This window comes from Chiloscyllium punctatum, chromosome 28, assembly GCF_047496795.1.
Source record: "Chiloscyllium punctatum isolate Juve2018m chromosome 28, sChiPun1.3, whole genome shotgun sequence".
Lineage (NCBI taxonomy): Eukaryota > Metazoa > Chordata > Chondrichthyes > Orectolobiformes > Hemiscylliidae > Chiloscyllium > Chiloscyllium punctatum.
The window spans coordinates 76,887,522-76,907,697 of NC_092766.1; positions in this window are offsets into that span (position 1 = coordinate 76,887,522).

Genomic DNA, 20,176 nt, shown 5'->3' on the forward strand with positions numbered 1-20,176 from the left:
TTGTAGGATTTTACTTTAGTTGATTCATTGTCCCTTTAATCGGCCAGATACAATAGTTGGCAGCAATTAAACTGACTGCAGAAAAGGTCCTTGAGTTCCCAGTTTCATTTACTGGAAGCAGGTGGAGTTTCTGCAGTGGATCAAAGATATTTTGTCTCACGGTTGACCAGTTGGTGGAAAACCAACTGCAAACCATAACTACCGCCTCCACAGAAACAAATCGACTCAGCAACATTGCTGGAGAAAAGTTTATTTTTCAGTTGTGTAACTTGGAGAACTAGTCACTCCTCTCATTGAAGGAAATATTCGCAGAGTCTCAGACACAACTTAAACATCAACAGTTCATTCAAGGATCACTACAGCACTGTTTAATATTGAGAAAAATTGATAAATAGTCATAGAGCCATGATACAGCATGGTTACAGACGCTTCGGTCCAACCAGTCCATGCCAGTCCTAATCCCAAACTAATCTAATCCCACCTGTGTGTACTTGGCCCATATCCTTCCAAACATTTGATATTCATTTACTAATCCAAATGTCTTCTAAAGGTTTTAAGTATCCACCACCAGATCATCTCACACACAAACCATTCTCTGTGTAAAATGTTGTCTCTGATATTTAAAAAAAATTCTCCTCTCATTGTAAAAACATGTTCCCTCTTGTTGAAATCCCCCACCATAGGGAAAATACGCCAATGTCTTAGTCAAAAATTGAAAACAATCCCAGCTCCAAACATTTACAAAATATCACTATGGATCTTCCTCGAGTTCAAAAAAGATTGTCCCCTTTGATCAATGATTTGTAAAATTTACTCGTGTATCTACGGTTTTCAAACAACTTCTTAAGTGCAAAGGGTTCACATCAATCGAATTAAAGTAACATTTCGTGCGCTACCCCACACACACAAAAAAAACAAGTTTGTGAACATTAATTGCTCTTAGGAAGTCTACGATGGATTCTTTTATCAAACAAAATCATTTCCAATGTTGTGAGGGCTCGTCTATCTTCTGTGCAATGGTCTGAATTTTCAGTTGTGTCTGACTGCAGATGAAACTGGCTGATCTGGGTAAAAGTATAGTTTGTGCCTTTCACATTGTTAATGTATATTGCTGACTTTAGTTGAATAAAGTGATGTTGTCCCAGGCATCGTCTGGCACCATTAATTAGACCATTAATTTCCACATCACTAGCCGTCGAGTCAGGTGGAGTTTATTGATATGTGATATTTTTTAAACGAAACCTTCGTACATTTCCAGTATGAATCATGTCAATTAGAGCCATTCAGCTTTCCACTCATGGCTTTATAAACTTATATGAGGTCACCCGCCAAACTCTCACCCTCCAGTGAAAAAAGTTCCAGTCTATCTGGATTTCCAACGGTGACTCTGTTCCCTCACATTCTGCTGTTTAAGATCCGCCTGCCATCCCAGGTCCACAGATAGTGTCCCTTGATACTAGTTCAAAGAAATGAAAGGAACTTGTCCCACCATATTGTTCAATTTTAGTTGGCTTCAAACACCATAAAAATTAAATTTTCATATCATTGCTGATTCATGGGAAAATGCCGTGTACACAGTATCTGCTGAAATACCTGCAGTACCACCCTGTGAATCTGGTTCGCAGGTTCATCTGTTGCTCACAAGCACAACCAGACATCAGGGAATAGTGAACATCGCTCACCCCCAACCCTCCACCCTTCCCTTCTGTACTTCCCACTTTGTGAAATCTGTGTTGTCAATAATCAGTTAAAAGAAAGGTTTTTTTAAACTTTCTTAATTCATGTTGCTGATCTTGGCTGAGTAAAGGTATGTTGCTGTCAGCATTTCTTGGGAACATGTCTGCATTTTTTTCATGTCAGTTTACAATGATATTAAAACAAGAATAGTCAAAATGTCCTGAGAAACAACTTTAGAAATGGGCCTATTAGCTCCTCAGTGCTGTATGAACAGTTTGAATATTGATACAGTTCTACCCCTACTTTTTCCCCATAAGCCAGGACTTACAGCATTGGAGATCATATCTATGCTGATAATGGATTAGACCCTACACAATGTTCCAATGTTTACAGTGCTATCACCTGCAGGGTTATGGACAACATGCTTTCAGGTGGGTGTTGGCTGGAAGGCTCGGTCTTCACGTGATATAGGTGCGATGGGCGAATTGATCTCTCTCTGTCGTAAACACGTTCTACTACTCGAAATTCATCTTTCCTACTTTGTCTCGTTCAGAGGCTATAATTCACATGTTTCATACCGGAAATATCCCAAGCATTTTTTTCAATGAGATTAATACACTCCACCTGATAGTCTGGCTAGTGATGTGGAAATTAATGGTCTAATTAATGGTGCCAGACGATGCCTGGGACAGCATCACTTTATTCAACTAAAGTCAGCAATATACATTAACAATGTAAATGGCATAAACCGTACTTTTACCCAGATCAGCCAGTTTCATCTGCAGTCAGACACAAAATTCAGACCATTGCACAGAAGATAGACGAGCCCTCACAACATTGGAAATGATTTTGTTTGATAAAACAGTCCATCATCGACTTGCTTAGAGCAACTCGTGAATATTGCTTAATTTCTTTTTGTGTGGGGTAATACATGAAATGTTACTGTATTCCGATGGATGGGAACCATTTGCACTTCACGTTATTTGAAAACGTCCTTCATAACAGATATGGGAGTAAATTTTAGAAATCATTGATCAAAGGGACATTTTTTTTGGATTCCAGGAAGATCCATAGTGATATTTTGTAAATGTTTGGAGCTGTGAATGTTTTAAAATTTTAACTAAGACGTTGGCATACAGTGCACACTTCACAATTTGCTGTAACATGAAACTCCCAACCACTGTGAACCTGGAAGGCGATGGTTCAGAATTTAACAAGGACCTCGCAAGGTTCGTGGAATGGATCAACGAATGATTCATGAAATTTAACAAAGGCATTTCTGAAATGATTAATTTAGCTAGGAAGAATGTAGAGACACAAATTCACATCTCTGTTTGCATTTCAATATACTATAAATTACTTTTCTATGACATCCTGAAATACTTGTGTCTTTGTTCATATTTAATACACTCTATCTTGTTCCGGTGTTAAGATAGTTTCTTTATTTATTTCACTCAAGACTGTATGCTGTATGTTTGCCTCAGTATTGACAAAACTCGGTTTGGTGCAGCTTATATCACTTGAGCTGCTTTTTCAGGAAGTGAACCTCTCCACCTGTTATGCCAAAATAATCTGTTCCTGCTTAGATCAAAATAAATCCTGTTAATATCATCCCAAATTCAGGCTCAGTTATTTTGTATTTATTCATTGGAAATGAACAGAATATGACCGGCCTGTTCTTGGTGGAGTGGGAGAGGGAGTTAAAGTGTTCAGCCACGGGGCCATGGGGTTGGTTGGCATGGGTGTCCCAGAGATGTTCTCTGAAATGATCCGCAAGTTAGTGTCCTGTCTTCCTGATGTAGAGGAGACCACATCAGGTGGAACAGACACAGTGGATGACATTTGTGGAAGTATAGATAAATTTCTCTGGGATGTGGAAGGATCATTTGGGGCCTTGTCGGAGGTGAGGGGGGAGTTGTGGGCGCAGCTTTTGCACTTCCTGTGGTCGTAAGAGAAAGTGACAGGGTGGGGAGTGGGCTGGTGGAGGGGCATAGACTTGACGAGGGAGTCACGGAGGGAATGGTGTCTCCAGAATGCAGATAGGGGTAGGGAGGGAAATATACCCTAGTGATGGGGTCTGTTTACAGGTGGAGGAAGCAGTGGAGGATGATATTATGTATGCAAGGTTGGTGCGTTGGAGGTTGAGGACCAGGAGGTCTCCCTGTTGCGATTAAAGGAATGGGGTTCAAGGGCATTGTCGATCACGTGGGAGGGAAAATTGTAGTCTTTGAAAAAGGATGTTATCTGGGATGTTTTCTGGTGGAACTTGTCCTCCTGGGAGTAGGTGTGCTGGAGGTAGATGAATTCACAATAAGGGATGGCATTTTTACAGGAGGTCGGGTGGGAGAAGTGTAGTCCAGGTAGCTGTGGGAATCAGTGGCTTGTAGTAAATGTTTAGTCGGTCACTGGAGATAGAGGTGGAGAGGTCTAGGAAAGGGAGGGAGGTGTCCGAGATGGTCCCTCTGACGTTTTGGTCAGGGTGGAAGGTCTTATTAAAGTTGATGAACGGTTCAACCTCCTAGTGGTAGCATGAGGTGGCGTTGATACAGTCATCAATGTAGCGGTGTTAAAGGTGGGCAATGATACCAGTGTAGCTGTGAAAGATTGACTGTTCCACATATCTGACGAAGAGGCAGGCATAGCTGGGGTCCATACAGGTGTCCATGGCTACCCCTTTGGTTTGGAGGAAGTGGGAGGACTGAAAGGAAATGTAGTTGAGGTTGAGCATATACTGCTTGGTTTGGCGTGACAGGAAGAAATGGAGGGCTTCGAGGCCTCCATCATGGTGTTTGGATGTGTACAGGGCCTGGACATTCTGTTCATTCTGGGGCTTTTCAATAGCTTGCAGTTGTTAAGGAACTGCAAGTGCAATGGCTGGGAACTCGGAGAAACCAATGTTTAAGTCTTCTGCTTGAAGCAAATTTTGACCAGAACATTTAAACACCACAAAGCTCACTGTAGGAAATGCCAGTGCTGCAACTTTTAATACTATTTGAAACTTTGTTATAAATAGGGATTTTAGTCATAGTTTCTGAAAAAAAATCAAGGAAATACTTAACTGTTAGAACAAGCTCTTTCAAAGAGAGAGGAATTGCAAAGTTTGAAACCATACAATGCTGTGCTTTATTTGAATTCAATGTCGGTCAGAGTTAGATACAGCCAAGGTGATGTCTCCATATATTGATTCTGTTAATCTGACACACCAACATATCTGTCTGTACAAAACTGTATTATTTGTTTAGTTGATCAAAATTTAGGAAATAGATCAAACAGAATGTATTCCGCTGGGAAGGTGATGGATACAGAAGACAGAATCAAAAACTGGGAACATTAAATCTGAAAAGAGAGTAACAAGTAGTACATGATCAAAGACATGAAAAGTGCATGTCGATGTGCTCCAGACGTTAGTGAATCGAATGAGCTTGTTAGATGGTCGAGAGACTCGTCCACTGGTGTCCTGGAATCAGACCATGAAACAGAGATCGAAAGGTCGGTTTGCAAATGTCACTTCAATATGATCGCTTCACACTCTGTGTCCTGATATAGGCCACATTGGCAGATGTTTCTGCCAGATTGCATACCCTGGGTTTATTTTCTGATCAGAAGTGAGATGTGTGGCTTGCTGCTGGCACATAGAAACAGAAAGTTGTGTGCCAGCTGAGAATGATACACCAGGTACTACTTTCCGTATTATCAGCACAAACAGTCTTCCTACCTCTGAGGGTGAATATACACTGAGAGTGTCAAGAACAAACGGACAAATGGCTGTAGGTCACAACATTGTACTCAATTCCATTCCCATTTTCCAGAATGAAACAGAAGAGACACAAGATTAGTTCAGCTAGAGTAAATTATCTGTCAGAGATAAGAAGAGTTATCATCGGGTGAAAGGAGCTAAATGACAATGTGTCGTTTCACTCATAAAGCTATGTTAAAAAGTAGAAAGCTTGGGGGATGTTAATAAGTAAATCTAAGAGACAGCATTCATTAAAAGTTGGAATTGTAAGGTTTAAGCAAGAAAAATCAGCATGGCTTTGGTGGAAGTGATATCATATCGGAAGTGGTTGATTCTGTTTTCCGGAGAGGAAATGAGATGTGACATCGGGTGTAAAAAGTGGATGTAATGCGTCTTGACTTCAATCAGGTCTTTGACCAGATCTTGCATCTTAAATATGGTAAGGGTTCATGGGATCTCGTGCAGTAAAGCAAATGTATCGAAGGTTTATTTGTTGGCAGAAGGTAATGGTTGAAGATAGTCATTGTGAAGACATCTTGTGTCCAGTGCCTCACTATATGACTTGGTGCTGGATCCTTTGCTGTTTGCAGCGTTTATGAACGATCTAGTCAAGAATATAGCAATTTTGATCAGTAAGTTCAAAGATGAGGTGAAAAACGTTTGGTTTTGCAATTAGTGAGGAGGAAAGCCAGTGTGACATCGATGACCTTGCCTGTCGGAGAGAAGAATTGAAAACAGAGCATTATATCCTAAAGTCTGTGAAGTAAAGTATTTTCGAAACAAACAATTTAAGCGAATATACGATGCATTGTTGGAATCTGCACAATACAAAGGATAAGCAATCTTCTGTTGTGAATATCCACATCATGGAGTGGGGGTTGGAGTTATAGTCTGGAGATATTGTGGCTAGACCATTAGTTCAGGAAACTAGGGTCTGATCCCACAGTGCTGCCACAACAAGTCGTGAATTAAAGTTGATAATTAAACAACTCATTGAAGGAATAAGCTCCACAGATATTCCCTTGCTCTGCTTTGGAGAGCACAAAACATCAGCACAAAGGTTAAGGCTGAAGCATTCACAGCAATCTTCAGCCAGAAGTGCCAATTGTCTGATCCATCTCGGCATCTTCCATAGATCACCAATATCACAGATACCTGTCAGCAGGGAATTCACTTCGTTCCACGTGATGTCAAGACACTGTTGGGTGAGGGGCACTGGTTACTGCAAATGCTATGGAGGCTGACAAAATTCTGGCAATAATACTGATGACTTGTGCTAGCCAAGCACTCCCGCCCACTCCACCAACCCCATAACACACCACTCCTTCCCGCAAACCCATCCCAAAACTCCCCCTCCCCAACACCATCCAACACCGCCGCCTCCCTAACCCCGTCCAAAACCGCCCCCTCCCCAACCATGTATCACAACAACCCCTGTCCCAACCCAGTCCCACACCACACCCTTCCCCAACACCGCCGCCTCAAAAACCGTGTCCGACACCTCCCCCCAATCCGGTCCGACACCGCCCCCTCCCACAATGCCGTCCCACACCGGCCCCTCCCCGAACCATGTCCAACACCAACCCCTCCACTAACACTGTCCAACATTGCCGCTTCACCAACTCCATCCAACACCACCCAGTCCCCAACCCCGTCCAAAACCACACCCTCCCCAAACCCGTCCAACACCGCACCCTCCCATAGCCCCGTCCAAAACTGCCCCCTCCCCAATTCCGTCCACAACTGACCCTCCCCCATCCCCGTCCAACACTGCCCCCATCCCAACCCCGTCCAACACTGCCCCCACCCCAACCCCGTCCAACACTGCCCCATCCCCCATACCCGTCCAACACCGTCCCCACCCCAACTCCATCCAAAACCACCCCCTCCCCCAACCCCGTCCAACACTGCCCCCTCCCAAACACAGTTTAACACTGCCCCCTCCCCCAAACCCGGTCCAACACTGCCCCCTCCCCAACCCCATCAAACACCGCTCCTATCTCCAAAACCGTCCAACACCACACCCTCCCCAACCCCAGCCAACACCGCCCATTCCCCAACCCGTCCACCACCGCCCCTCCACCAACACCATCCAACACCGCACACTCTCCCAGCCCCATTCACACTGGCCCCCTCCCCATCCCTGTCCAACTCCGCCCCCTCCCCAACCCCTTCCAACACCGCTCACTCCCACAACCCGGACCAACACCGCTACCTCCCCCCTCCCCATCCAAAACCGCCCCCTCAAAAACCCTGTCTAACACTGACCCCTCCCCCAACCCCGTCCAACACAACCCCCTCCCCCAACCCTCTCCAACACCGCCCCCTCCCTCAACTACGTCCAATACCGCCCCCTCCACCAACCCCATCAAACACTGCCCCCATCCACAACACCGTCCAACATCGGCCCCTCCCCAACCCCGCCCAACAGCGCCCCCTCCCCCAACCCCGCTCAACACCGCCCCCTCCACCAACACCGCCCACTCCCCAAGCCCGGTTCACAACCGCTCCCTACCCAACACCATCGAACTCTGCCCACTCCACCAATACCATCCATCACCGCCCACTCCCGCAGCCCAGTTCAAAATCGCCCCCTCCCCAAAACGGTCTAACACCGGCCGCACCCCAACCCTGTCAAACACTGCTCCCTCACCCCGACCCTGTCCAACACCACCCCCACCCGAACACCGTCCAACACCGCCCACTCCACAACCCCATACCACACCACTCCTTCCTCCAAACCCCTCCCACACCTCCTCCTCCCCAACACCATCCAACACCGCGGCCTCCCTAACCCCGTCCGACACCGCCCCCTCCACAATCATGTATCACAACACCCCCTCCCCAACCCAGTTCCACCCTCTTCCAACTCTGCCCAACACCGCCACCTCAAAAACCCCGTCCGATTCCTCCCCCCAATCCCGTCAGACACCGCCCCCTCCCACAATGCTGTCCCACACCGCCCCCTCCCCGAACCATGTCCAACACCAACCTCTCCACTAACACCGTCCAACATCACTGCTTCACCGACACAGTCCAACACCAACCCTCCAAACCCGTCCAAAACCACCCCCTCCCAAAAACCCGTCTAACACTGCACCTTCCCACAGCCCTGTCCAACACTGCCCCCTCCCCAACCCCGTCCAAAACTGCCTCTCCCCATCCCCATCCAACACTGCCCCCACCCCAACCCCGTCCAACATTGCCCCCTCCCATGAATCCCTTCAAACACCACCCCCTCCCAAACCCGTCCATCACCGCCCCCTCCTTCAACCCCGTCCAACACCGCCCCATAGCCAAGCCCGTCCAACACCGTCCCGTCCCCAACCCCATCTAAAACAACCCCCACCCCCAACCCTGTCAAACACTGCCCCCTCCCAAACCCCGTCTAACACTGCCCCACTCCCCCCAAGACGGTCCCACACTGCCCCCTCCCCCAACCCCATCAAACACCACCCCCATTCCCAAAACCGTCCAACACCGCACCCTCTCCAACACCGTCCAACTCCGCACCCTCCACCAACACTGTCCAACACCGCCCACTCTCCCAGCCCCGTTCACAACCGCCCCCCCAATCCCTGTCCAACTCCGCCCCCTCCCCACCCTCGTCAAATATCGCCCACTCCCCCAACCCCGACCAACATTGCCACCTCCCCAACCCCGTCCAAAACCGCCCCCTCCAAAACCCTGTCAAACACTGACCCGTCACCCAACCCCGAACAACACTGCCCCCTCGCCCAACCCCGTCAAACACCGCCCCCATTCCCAACACCAACCAACACCGCTCCCTCCCCCAACCCTGTCTAACACCGCCCCCACCCTCTCCTCCGTCCAAAACAGTCCCCTCCACCAACACCATCCAACACAGCCCACTCCCCCATTCACGATGAAAACCACACCCTCCCCAACCCCATCCAACACTGACCCTTCCCAAATCCCGTCTAACACTGCCCTCTCCCCCCAACCCGGTCCAACACTGCCCCCTCCCCCCAACCTCATCAAATACGGCCCCATCCCCAAAACCGTCCAAACCGCCCCCTCCTCAACCCCGTCCAACACCGCACACTTCCCCAGCCACGTTCACAACTGCCCCCTCCCCAACACCGTCCAACTCCGCCCCCTACACCAACACCGTCTAACACCGCCCACTCCCCCAGCCCTGTTCAAAACCACCGCCTCCCCAACCCCATCCAACACCACCCCCTCCACCAACACCATCCAACACCGCACACTTCACCAGCCCCGTTCACAACCGCCCCCTCCCCAACACCGTCCAACTGCGCCCCTCCACCAACACCATCCAACACCGCCCACTCCCCCAGCCCCGTTCAAAACCAGCACCTCCCCAACACGGTCCAAAACCGCCCCATCCCAAAATGCTGTCCCACACTGCCCCCTCCCCCAACCATATCCAACACTGACCACACCACCAACACCATCCATCACAGCCGCTTCACCAACCCCGTCCAACACCGCCCCCTCCAAAACCCGGCGTAACACTGCCCCCTCCCTCAACTCCATCCAACACTGTCCCCTTGCCCTACCACCTCAAACATTGCCCGCATTCTCAACACCATCCAACACTGCCCCTCCCCAAACCCATCCAGCACCCCCCTCCCCCAACCCCGTCCATCACTGCCCCTACCCCAACTCCGTCCAACACCACCCCCGCCCCAACCACGTCCAACACCGCCTCCTCCAAAACACGGTCTAACACTGCCCCCTCCGCAAAATCCCGTCCAACTCTGCCCCCTCGCCCAAACACGTCAAACACTGCCCCCATTCCCAACACCATCCAACACCGCACCTTCCCCAACCCCGCCCAACAGCACCCTTCCCCAACACCGTCCAACACTGCCCCCTCCACCAACTCCGTCCAACACCGCTCCCTCCACCAAAAACATCCAACACCGCCCTCTCCCTCAGCACCGTTGAAAATCACCCCATCCCCAACCCCATCCAACACCAACCGCTTCACACCAACGTCTAACACTGCCCCATCCCCCCAAACCGGTCAAACACTGTCCCCTCCCCCAACCTCATCAAATGCCGACCCAACCCCAAAACCATCTAACACCACCCCCTCCCCAAAACCGTCCAACACCGCCCCCTCCCCAGCCCCATCCAAAACCACCCCCTCCCCCAACCCAGTCCAACACTGCCCCCTCCCTAGCCGCATCCAACACCCCCCACCCCCAACCCGGTCCAACACCGCCGCCTCCCCAACCCCGTCCAACACCGCCCGTGCCCCAACTCCGTCAAACACAGCCCCCTCCACCAACCCCATCCAACACCGCCCACTCCCCCAGCCCCGTTCAAAACCGCACCCTCGCCAACCCCGTCCAACACTACCCCCTTCCCAAACCCGTCAAACAGGGCCTACTCCCCCAACCCCGTCCAAAACCTCCCCCTCCCCTAAACCCGTCCAACACCGCCCTCTCCCCAGTCCCATCCAACACCACCCCCTCCCCCAACCCGGTCTAACACTGCCCCCTCCACCAACCCCATCCAACACCGCCCATTCCCCAGCCCCGTTCAAAACCGTACCCTCGCCAACCCCATCCAACACTACCCCCTTCCCAAACCCGTCAAACACGGCCTACTCCCCCAACCCCGTCCAAAACCTCCCCCTCCCCTAACCCCGTCCAACACTGTCCCTCCCAGCCCCATCCAACACCACCCCCTCCCCAACCAGGTCCAACACTGCCCCCTCCCAAACCCCGTCTAACACTGTCCCTCCCCCCAACCTCCTCCATCACTGCCCCCTCCCCAGCCCCATCCAACACCACCCCCTCCCCCAAAACCGTCCAACACAGCCCCCTCCACCAACCCTATCCAACACCGCTCACTCCCCCAGCCCCGTTCAAAACCGTACCCTCGACAACCCCGTCCAACACTGCCCCCTCCCCAAACCCGTCAAACACGGCCTTCTCCCCCAACCCCGTCCAAATCCTCCGCCTCCCCTAACCCCGTCCAACACCGCCCTCTTCCCTACCTCCGTCCAACACCGCCCCAACCACCAACCCCATCCAACACCGCCCAATCCACCAGCCCCGTTCAAAAGCAAACCCTCCCCCAAACCCGTCCAACACTTTCCCCCCCCCCCAGCCCCATCCAATACCACCCCCTCCCCCAACCCGGTCCAACACTGCCCCCTCCAAAACCCCGTCTAACAGTGCCACACCCCCCAACCCCCTCCATCACTGTCCCCTTCGCCCAACCCCATCAAACACCACCCCCTCCCCAATCCCGTCCAACACGGCTCCCTCACCCAAAGCTGTCCAAAACAGCCTGCTCCCCGAACCCCTTCCAAAACCGCACCCTCCCCCAACACAGTCCGACACTGCTCCCTCCCCAAACCCTGCCCAACACCGCTCCCTCCCCCATCCAGATCAAACAGCACCCCGCCCCCCAAAACCGTCCAACACCGCCGCCTCCCCAACCCCGTCCGATACAGTCCCCTCCCCAAACCCGTCCAACACCGCTCCCTCCCCCAAAGCTGTCCAAAACTGCCCTCTCCCACAACCCTGTCTAAAACCGCCCGCTCCACCAACCCTGTCCAACACCGACCCCTCCCCCAACACCATCCAACATTTCCCACTCCTCCAGTCCCGTTCAAAACAGCCCCCTCCCCAACACGGTCTAACACCGCCCCTACCCCAACCCTGTCAAACACTGCTCCCTCACCCCAACCCTGTCCAACACGGCCACCACCCCAACACCGTCCAACACCGCTCTGTCCTCCAACCCCATCCAACACTGCCCACTGCCCCAACTCCGTCCAACACGGCCACCACCCTAACCCCGTCCAACACAGCCCTCTCCCCTAACTCCGTCCAACACCCCCCTCCACCAACCCCATCCAACTCCGCCCACTCCCCCGGCCCCGTTCAAATCCGAAACCTCCCCCAACCCCGTCCAAAACTGCCCCCTCCCCAGCTCCATCCAACACCACTCCCTCCCCCAACCCAGTCCATCACTGCCCCCTCCCAATCCCCGTCTAACACTGCCCCTCCCCCAACCCCCTCCATCACCGCCCCCTTCCCCAACCCCATCAAACACCACTCCTCCCCCAAAACCGTCCAACACCTCCGCCATCCAACCCCGTCTGATACCGCCCCCTCCCAAATCCCGTCCAACACCGCTCCCTCACCCAAAGCTGTCCAAAACTGCCCCCTCCCGAACCCTGTCCAACACCGTATCCTCCCTCAACACAGTCCAACACCGTCCCCTCCCCAAACCCGTCTGACACCGCCCCCTCCACAATCCTGTCCAACACCGCTCCCTCCCCAATCCCGTTCAACACTGATCCCTCACCCAAAGCTGTCCAAAACCACCCCCTCACCAACTCTGTCCAACACCGCCCCTTCTCTCAACATGGTACAAAAACGCCCCCTCCCCAAACTTGTCTGACACCGCCCCCTCCCCAATCCCGTCCAACACCTTCCCCCTCCCCCAACCATGTCAAAATGCAACCCCCTCCAAAACCGTCCAACACCGCCGCCTCCCCAACCAAGTCCGATAGCACCCCTTCCCCAATACCGTCCAACACCGCTCCCTCCCCCAAAGTTGTCCAAAACCGCCCCCTCCCACAACCCTGCCCAAAACCGCCCACTTCCCCAGCCCCGTTCAAAACCGCCCCCTCCCCAACACGGTCCAACACCGCCCCCACGCCAACCCTGTCAAACACTGCTCCCTCACCCCAACCCTGTCCAACACAGCTCCCACCGCAACACCGTCCGACACCGCCCCGTCCCCCAACCCCGTCCGACACCCTCCTCCCCAACCGTATCCAACACCGCCTCCTGATACAACTCCATCCATCACCGCCCCCTCCACCAACCCAATCCAACACCGCCCACTGCCACAGCCCCGTTCAAAACGGAACTCTCCCCAACCGCGTCCAACAATGCCCCTCCCCAAATCCGTCAAACACGGCCCCCTCTCCCAACCCCGTCCAACACCGCCCACTCCCCCAACTCCCTCCAACACCGCCCCCTCCACCAACCCCATCCAACACCGTCCACTCCCCCAGCCCCGTTCAAAACCAAACCCTCCCCACCCTGTCCAACACCGCCCCCTCCCCAACCCCGTCCAACACTGACCCCTCCCAAACCGCGTCGAACACTGCCCCCTCCCCCCAAATCCCTCCCTCACCGCCCCCTTCCCCAAACCCCATCAAACACCACCCCTCTCCCAAAACCGTCCAACACTGTCCCCTCCCCAACCCCATCGGACACCGCCCCCTCCTCAATCCCGTCCAACACCGCCCTCCCAAATCCGTCCATCACCGCCCCTCCCCAACTATGTCCAACACCGCCCCCTCCCCAACACCGTCCAACACCGCCGCCTCACCCACCATGTCTAATACCATCCCCTCCACAAACCACTCCCAAACCACCCCCTCTCCAACCCCATACAACACTGCTCCTTCCCCAAACCCAACCAACACTGCCCCCTCCCCAATCCCGTCCAACCTTGCCCGCTCCCCAACCCCGTACAACATTGCCCCCTCCCGCGAACCCCTTCAAACATCGACCCTTCCGCAACCCCGTCCCAGACCAATCTCTACCCCAACCCCATCCAACACTGACCCCCCCAACCCCATCCAAAACGACCCCCTCTCCTAACCCCGTCCAACACCGTGACATACCAATCACCATCCAACACCGCCCCCTCACCAACCCCATCAGACACCACTCCCTCCCCAAAACCCGTCCCACACCTCCACCTCCCCAACACCATCCAACACCGCTGCCTCCCCAACCCCATCCGACACCAAACCATCCCCAACCCTATCCCACATCACCCCCTCCAAAAGCCCATCCCCCATCACTCCCTTCTCCAACACCGCCCAACACCGCCGCCTCCCCAATCCCGTCTGACACCGCCCCCTCCCACAATGACGTCTCACACTGCACCCTCGCCCTACCATGTCCAACACCGACCCCGCCACCAACACCGTCCAGCACCGCTGCTTGACCAACCACGTCCAACACCAGCCCCTCCCAAATCCGGTCCAAAACCACCCCCTCCTCAAATCCGTCCAACACAGCACTCTCCCACAACCCAGTCCAACACTGCCCCTCCCCATCCCCGTCCAACACTGCCCCCTCCCCAACCCCGTCCAAAATTGCCCCCTCCCATAAGCCCCTTCAAACACCATCCCTTCCCAACCATGTCCAACAACACCCCCTCTCCAACCCCATCGACCTCCGCTGCCACCCCAACCCCATCCAAAGCTGCCCTTTCCCCCAACCCCGTCCAACACTGCCCGCTCCCTCAAACCCGTCCAACACCGCACCCTCCGAAACCCGATCTAACAAATCCCCACACCCCCCAACCCCGTCCAACACAGCCGCCTCGCCCAACAGCGTCCGACCGTGCCCCCTCTCAAACCACGTCCAACACCACCCCTTCCCAACCCACAAACCCGTCCAACACCTCCCCCTCCGCCAACCCCATCCATCACAGCCCACTCCCCCAGCCTGTTTTAAAACGGCCCCCTCCCCAACACGGTTCAACAACGCCCGCACCCCAACCCCGTCCAACCCCGCCCCCTACACCAATCCCATCCAACACCGCCCTTTGCCCCAACTCGGTCCAACCCCGCCCCCTACACCAATCCGATCCAACACCGCCCTTTGCCCCAACCCCGTCCAACCCCGCCCCCTACACCAATCCCATCCAACACCGCCCTTTGCCCCAACTCCGTCCAACCCCGCCCCCTACACCAATCCGATCCAACACCGCCCTTTGCCCCAACCCCGTCCAACCCCGCCCCCTACACCAATCCCATCCAACACCGCCCTTTGCCCCAACTCGGTCCAACACCGCCCCCTACACCAATCCGATCCAACACCGCCCTTTGCCCCAACTCCGTCCAACCCCGCCCCCTACACCAATCCCATCCAACACCGCCCTTTGCCCCAACTCGGTCCAACACCGCCCCCTACACCAATCCGATCCAACACCGCCCTTTGCCCCAACCCCGTCCAACCCCGCCCCCTACACCAATCCCATCCAACACCGCCCTTTGCCCCAACTCGGTCCAACACCGCCCCCTACACCAATCCGATCCAACACCGCCCTTTGCCCCAACCCCGTCCAACCCCGCCCCCTACACCAATCCCATCCAACACCGCCCTTTGCCCCAACTCCGTCCAACCCCGCCCCCTACACCAATCCGATCCAACACCGCCCTTTGCCCCAACCCCGTCCAACCCCGCCCCCTACACCAATCCCATCCAACACCGCCCTTTGCCCCAACTCGGTCCAACACCGCCCCCTACACCAATCCGATCCAACACCGCCCTTTGCCCCAACCCCGTCCAACCCCGCCCCCTACACCAATCCCATCCAACACCGCCCTTTGCCCCAACTCCGTCCAACACCGCCCCCTCCCTTAACACCATGCAACACCACCCACTCCCCTGGCCCCGTTCAAAACCGAATCTTCCAAACCCCGTCCATCACTGCCCTCTCCCCAAACCCGTCAAACACAGCCCTGTCTCCTAACCCCGTGCAACACCTCCCCCTTCCCCAATCCCCACCATCACTGCCCCCTCCCCGAAATCCCATCAAACACCACCCCCTCCCTAAAACCGTCCAAAGCCGCCACTTCTCTCAACCTTGTCCAACACCTCCCACTCCCCCAACACGTTCCAACACCGCCCCCCCGCCAACCCCGTCCGATACCGCCGTCTCTCCAATTCCGTCCAACACCGCTCCCTCCCCTAAAGCTGTCCAATACAGCCCCCTCCCCCAACACTGTCCAACACCGCCCCTTCCCCAACACGGTCCAACATTGCCCACTCCCCAACCTCGTCCGATACCGCCCGCTCACCAATCTCGTCCAAAACCGCCATCCCAACACCGTCCATCACCGTCCCTCTACAGCCCCATACAACACTGCCCCCTCCCGAACCCTGTCCAACACTGCCCCCTCCCCCAACCTTGTCCAACACTGCCCGCTCCCCAACCCCGTCCAACATCGACCCCTCCCCCAAGCCCATCCAACACCGCCCACTCCCCAACCCCGTCCTACACTGCTCCCTCCCTCAAACCCATCCAACACCTCCTCCTCCCCAACCCCATCCAACACCGCCCCCCCAACCCCGTCCAACACCGCCCCCTCCCAAACCCGTCTAACACTGCCCCTTCCCCCCAACCCGATCAACCACCGCCCCATCCAAAACACCGTCCAAGACCGCCCCTCCCCAAACCCATCCAACACTGCCACCTCAACAAACCACTTCCAACACGGCCCATTCCCCCTGCCGCGTTCACAAACGCCCCCACCGGAAATGCAAACATTTCCATTCACTCCATCAACACCATCCAACACTGCCCACTCCCCAAGCCCCGTTCAAAACTGCCCCTTCCCCAACCCTGTCCAACACTGCACCCTCCCCCCAACACCATCAAACACTGCCCCATCCCCAACCCCTGTGCAACACCACCCCCTCCACCAACATCATCCAACACCGCCCACTCCCCCAGCCACGTTCACAACCGCCCCCTCCCCAACACCAGCCAACTCTGCCCCCTCCACCAAAACCATCCAACACCTCCCACTCCGCCACCCCATTCAAAACCGCCCCCTCCACCAACACCTTCCAACACTGCACACTCACCCAGCCCCGTTCAAAGCGGACCTCTCCCCAACACGGTCCAACCCGCCCCCACCCCAACCCTGTCAAACACTGCTCCCTCACCCCAACCCTGTCCAACAGCACCCCACCCCAATACCGTCCAACACCACCCAATCCCCAACCCCATCAAACACCACCCCCATTCTTAACACCGTCCAACACCGCCCCCTCCCCAATCCCATCCAACAACGGCGCCTCCCCATCCACGTCCAACACTGCTCCCTCCCCAACACTTTCCAACAATGCCCTATCACGCACACCCCTTCAAACACGACCCCTCCCCAACCTCGTTCAACACCACCCCCTCCCCAACCCCGTCCAACACTGCCCCACACCGGACCCCGTCCAAAACAGCCCCATCCCCCACCCTGTCCCACAACAGCCCCCAAAGCCGTCCCACACCACCCCCTCACCAAACCCGACCCACACCAAATCCTCCCCCAACATCGCCCCCTCCCCCAACCCCGTCCAACACCGTCCCTCCCCCCAAACCCGCCCCACACCTCCCCCTCCCCCAAACCTGTCCAACACTGCCCCCTCCCCAACCCCGTCCAACACCGCCCCTCCCCAACCCCGTCAAACACCGCCCCCTCCACAACCCCATTCAACACTGCCCCCTCCCCAACCCCGTCCAACACTGCTCCAGCCCCAATCCCGTACAACATTGCCCCATCACGCGCACCCCTTCAAACATGACCCCGTCCAACACCACCCCCTCCCTCAACCCCCCCTGCCCCAACCCCATCCAACACTGCCCACTCCCCCAGTCCTGTTCAAATCCGAGCCCTCCCCAACCCCGTCCAACACTGCCCCCCAAACCCGTCAAACACGGCCTCCTCCGCTAACCCGGTCCAACACCTCCCCCTCCCACAACCCCGTCCAACATCGCCCACTCCCCCAACTCCTTCCAACATCGCACCCTCCACCAACCCCATCCAACACCGCCCATTCCCCCAGCCCCGTTCAAAACTGCCCCCTCCCCAAACCCATATAACACTGCCCCCTCCCCAACTTCGTCCAACACCGCCCCCTCCCTCAACCCCGTCCAACACCACCCCACCCCTAACCCCGTCCAAAACTACCCCCTCCCCCACCCTGTCACACAACACCCCCTCCCCAAACCCGTCCCACACCACCCCCTCCGCCAAAACCGTCCCACACCAACTCCTCCCCCAATACCACCCCCTCCCAAACCCTGTCCAACACCGCACCCTCCCCCAAACCCGTCCAAAACATCCCCTCCCCACCCCCGTCCAAAACCATCCCCTCCCCAAACCCGTCCAACACTGCATCCTCCCCAACCCCGTCCAACATCGCACCCTCCCCCAACTCCTTCCAACACTGCTGCCTCCTCCAACCCCGTCCAACACCACACCCTCCCCAACCCCGTCGAACACTGCACCCTTGCTCAACCACGTTCAACACCGCCCCCTCACCCCAACACCGTCCATCACTCCCTCTCCGCAACTGCGTCAAACACCAGCCCCTCCCCAACACCATCCAACACCGCAACCTCCGCCAACCCCATCCAACATCTTCCCCTCCCCAACCCCGTCCAACACTATGCCCTCCCCAACACTGTCAAACACCGCCCACTCCCCAACCCCGTCCAACATGGCACCCTCCCCAAACCAGGTACCACACAGCCGACTCCCCATCCCTGTCCAACACCGGACCTTCCCCAACCCTGTCCAACAACACCCTCTCCCCAACACCGTCCTACACCACCCATTCCCCAAACCCATTCCACACCAACCCCTCCCGTAATACCGTTCAACACCGCACCTTCCCCCTACCCCATCCAAAATCTCCCCCTCCCCAAACCCGTCCAACACCATCCACTCCCCCAACCCCGTCCAACACCGCCCCTCCCCATCCCCGTTCTACACGGCACCCTCAGCCAACTCCATCCAACATCGCATCCTCACCAAACCCGTCTAACACTGCCCCCCTCCCAACACCGTCCAATACCGACGCCTCCCCAACCCCACCAAACACTGGCCCCTCCCCACCACCGTCCGACACCACACACTCTCCCAACACTGTCCAACACCTCCCCCTCCCCAACACCGTCCAACACCGCCCCTCCCAAACCCCGTTTAACAGTGCACCTTCCCCTAACCCTGTCCAACACCACCCCTCCCAAACCCCATTTAACAGCACACCTTCCCCTAACCCTGTCCAACACCGCCGCTCCCCAAACCCGTCCAACACCCCACCATGCCCCAAACCTGTCCAACAACGACCCCTCCCCAACTCCGACAAACACTGCCCCCTTCCCAGCCCCGTCCAACACCTCCCCCTTCCCAACCCTGTCCAACACCGCCCCCTCGCCAACCCCGTCCAACAACGCCACCTCCCCTAACCCGTCCAACACGCCCTCTCCCCCAACCCCGTCCAACGCTGCCCCCTCCCCCAACACCATCAAACACCGAACCCTCCCGAACCCCGTCAAACACCAATCAATACCCAACCCCGTCCAACATGCGCCCTCCCCTAGATGCATCCATCACCGCCCCCTCCCTCCAGCCCCGACCAACACTGCCCCCTCCCCAGCCCCGTCAAACACCTCCTCCTCCCCAACCCTGTCCAACACCGCCCCCTCGCCAATCCCGTCCAACAACGCCCCTCCACAACCCCGTCCAACACCGCCCCCTGCCCAACACCGTCCTACACCGCCCACCCAAGCCCGTCCAACACCGCCCCCTCCCCAAACCCATCCAACACGGGCCCCTCACCAAACATGTCAAACACGGGCCCCTCCCCCACCCCCGTCCAACACTGCCCCCTCCCCAGCCCCGTCCAACACATCCCACTCCCCAACCCTGTCTGACACCGACCCCTTCGCCAACCCTGTCCAACAACGGTCCCTCCACAACCCTGTCAAACACCGACCCTTCCCTAACCCCGCCAAACACCGACCAATACACAACCCCGTCCAACATGCTGCCTCCCCCAGCTCCATCCATCACCGCCCCCTCCCTCCAGCCCCATCCAACACTGCCCCCTCCCAACCCCATCTAAGAACGCCCCTACCACCATATCCTCCATCACTGCCCATCTATCCGCAACGCCCTCCATCACTGCCCCTAACCCCAACCCCGTCCAA